The sequence below is a fragment of the Hibiscus syriacus genome, unplaced genomic scaffold (genome assembly GCF_006381635.1).
Source record: "Hibiscus syriacus cultivar Baekdansim isolate YM2019G1 unplaced genomic scaffold, ASM638163v2 tig00112383_pilon, whole genome shotgun sequence".
Lineage (NCBI taxonomy): Eukaryota > Viridiplantae > Streptophyta > Magnoliopsida > Malvales > Malvaceae > Hibiscus > Hibiscus syriacus.
The window spans coordinates 2704354-2708235 of record NW_024063319.1 but is presented as its reverse complement, the minus strand read 5'-3'; the positions used below and the strand labels follow the sequence as shown (position 1 = coordinate 2708235).

The following is a 3882-nucleotide window of genomic DNA, read 5'->3' as shown; positions in this document are numbered from 1 at the left end:
CTAGCTCAACTTGATGTAAAGATGACTTTATTGCACGGTGATTTAGAAAAAGAGATCTATATGACTCAGCCAGAAGGATACAAAGATGGTGGTTGTAAGAGATGGGTTTGTAAGCTAACAAATCGCTATATCGATTGAAGCAATCTCCGAGGCAGTGGTACAAGCGATTTGATAGCTTTATGATGAGGCAAAAGTACACTAGAAGAAAATATGATCATTGTGTGTATTTCCAAAAGCTCAAAGATGGATCTTTCATTTATCTTCTCTTGTACGTTGACTATATGTTGATCGCTTCGAAGAGTCAAAAGGAGAAAGACAAATTAAAGGCTCATATGAATCATGAGTTTGAGATGAAAGATCTAGGTGAGGCCAAGAAGATTCTTGGTATGGAGATAAGTAGAGATAGACAGAGAGGGAAGCTTTGTTTAACTTTGAAGCAGTATCTGAGAAAGGTATTACAATGTTTTCGCATGAATGAAAATGTCAAACATGTAAGTATCCCACTAACTTCTCATTTGAAACTTAGTTCTCAATTATCTCCTAAAACTAATGAAGAACGAGAGTATATGGAAAAAGTTCCATATGCTAATATGGTTGGGAGATTGACGTATGCAATGGTGTGTACGTGTCCTAACATTTCACAAGCAGTTGGAGTTGTGAGCAGGTACATGCATGATCCTGGAAAAGGACATTGGCAAGTTGTGAAATGGATTCTATGGTATCTCCAACAAACCGTGGATGTAGGTTTAGTTTTTGAACATGATGAATCACTTGGTCAGTGTGTGGTTAGATATGTTGATTCAGACTATGCTGGTGATTTGGATAATTTGGATCAACTACTGGGTATTTGTTTACTGTTGCTAAAGACCCTATAAGTTGAAAGTATACTTTGCAATCTACAGTGGCTTTGTCTACTAAAGAGGCAGAATATATGGTAGTTTCAGAGGCTGTGAAGGAAGCAATTTAGCTTAACGGGTTAATGGAAGACTTGGGAGTTATTCAAAGTCATATTAGTCTCTATTGTGACAGTCAGAGCACTATTCACTTAGCGAAAAATCAAGTATACCATTCAAGGACTAAGCATATCGACGTGAGGTATCATTTTGTGCGGGAGATCTTTGAAGAATGAAATATTCTACTTCAGAAAATTGCAACAGCAGAAAATCCTACAGATATGATGACCAAGGTGGTAAAAGTAATCAAGTTCAATCATTTTTTGAACTTTATTAACATCCAGATAGTACGAACACCTTCGGGTGTGTGGCGCTTGTGAGCGCGATTAGAGGCACTACATTAAAATAACTTCATCAATTTTGGGGAGTTGAAGAAGTTGAGTAGGCTTGGTAATTTCAAGCCAAGGTGGAGATTTGTTATGTTTGGCTTGAAAGTTGGCAAAGTTGACATCTTTGGTTGGTGACCAACTTATGAGAAAATTCATCTTTGCTAGGTGGCCTACTTTGCACATGGGAATTTCATCTTTGGTCCCTAAAATATTAGGTTATTTATAAGTTTAGTCCTTAAAACTCTATTATAAATAGGCCTAAGTATTTCCATTAGAAATCATCCCAAAACAAGTTCTCTATTCCATTTTTTTCTTCATTCTCTCAGTTGGGGAATTCTAAAGAATTTCATTTGTTGTAATATTTCTTGATAGTGAAGTTATCATCCGGTGTGGTGCCCTAGAAGTAGACGATATTCTCGTCGAATCTCGTAAATTTGGTGCGTTCTCTCCTTTATTGTTTTTATTCGGTTTTTTCATTGTGTTTCAATATCAACAGTTTGATGGTCCACTGTGCAACCTTTGGTGGTTTTAATCTTGACATTTTAGGTCAATTTTGAAACTACGTTTGTGTGGGAAACAACCTGGTTTCCCCAACACAAAGAGCATTGCAAACACGCAGCGAAGGTAACAACAGTATATACTCAGGATCTTTGGCGAATGATACCATGTTGAGAAGTTGAATAAGAAGAAATGAATAACATTTGTTTTACTATTCTCCACTGTAACTATAGCACAACTAGCTTATATAATAGTCATGACTTCAAGCTTACTCAATCTCACTACTACCTATAATAACATCCATAACAAACTTCATACGTCACTATTCTTAACAACCTTAACAACTCACACACAGAGTAAAGCTCACTCAATGCACACTCCAATAGACATCAATCTAAAATAAATTAATTAATTAATACAAGTCGGCTTACCCCGAACATGAGCTTGGAGAGGTGAAATTCTTTTTATTAAGCTCGAATTTCTGGGTGCACACCAATTATAATCAAAGACTTCATAATACTCGTTTAACCTAACGATGCCTTCTTTCACGTAATAGTTTCCAGTAAGTGTCCACAGGGCCCAATCTACCCCAAAGAAGCAGTTCAAGTACCTATTGCCATTGACATTGGCTCCTGTTTTATCGAACTTGAACTCACTAATGAGAAAAAGTATCCTTGATCAACCAAATAACCTGACGTCTTCAACATGTACGTCGCAACTCTGCCACAAACTTCATTTGGTTTTCCGGTCACTCACGTCTGTGGCCTATCGGAGAATCCATACCAATGAGACTAGAATACTAGTTTCCCACTAAACATGAGCTTTACGGGTTGAGTCTTGATGAATGACAAGTCTCTGTCGAAATCAAATCCTGACAGTATAACGAGAACATCCAAGTTTGCCGAGTGCACTTCTTCGGCTCCTTTCTGTATGTACTTGTACCAGTCGTTTACGTTCTATTTCGGGTACCTTAGCTCGTTCTTCAAGCTCATGTCGACCACGTCGGTGACACCATTGAATAAGGTGGCCATCTGAGTCACCCCGTTGATCCATTGATCCGAGTTGAAGTACTTGTCGCCGAAGAAACTATTGTCGTCTAATTTATTGCAACACCAATCGGGTTTGCTTATGTGATTATCAAGTATGACCATCAAATTGTTTTCCCCTAAGCTTCACACCACTGCCTGAAATATAAATACCAATCGATAAATTAATCAATGTTGTAAATTAAGTTTGAGCCATGTTATTTATTCAATGCTAATAGGAGAAAACAAGGACATGGAAAATCTATCATACCTGGTAAGCTTTGATGAGGGGGACATCGATGATCGAAGGGTTGTTGGCTTGGATTCCCGCGATGGATTCAATGAAGCCGAGTCGTTGAAACGATTGTCTAACCGTGAAGGATGCCAAAGTGTCATTGGTGACTAAATAGACTGGCCAAATGTAACTAATGCAATTGAACCCCATTGACACAATCCGTTTGGCGATTGTATCCATAGGCTACTTGCTAAGCCCCTCAGCAACCATCAATTCCAAGTGAGATGACCAATTCACACATGTCAGTTTCACGCGTCGTAGTCCCTCACCAACAATCCATCGAGAATTTGTCGATAGTGGGAGGGGCATGACGATGGGAAAGAATAGGAAGAGTAGGAGAATAGACGATGAAACGGAACATGCCATACTTTTGTTTTGACTTAAAGGAGGATAAGCAACTTTGAAGGTGAACTTACTTAAGTGGCTTATTTATACAGTGGTGCAAGTATAAGTCATTGTCCATCACCAAAGCAAACACACAAATCCTATTCTAATTACACTTGTTAATTTTAATCATATCTTTAACTCCCAACATATTTTATTTATATTTATTGAGCATAGCATAAGAGAATTCTACGGGCATGGGATTGTTTGAATCATATTCTACTTATAATTCTTAAATTTTATTATTTGTAATTACAAAATATGAATTTTATAAATTAACTTTGCCTTGAAATATATATTTTATTATATAAATTTTAATTTGAAACAATTATATCTGTAATACTTTGGTTGTGGTTCTAATATATTCGTTGCTTTTTAATTTTAATTCAATTATACAC

At 37.0% G+C, this 3882-nt stretch overlaps 1 pseudogene; it reads right to left on the bottom strand.

Annotated features, from left to right (window-relative positions):
- Positions 1-2048: 2048 nt before the first annotated feature.
- LOC120178967 lies at positions 2049-3409 on the bottom strand (annotated as a pseudogene).
- Positions 3410-3882: the final 473 nt, after the last annotated feature.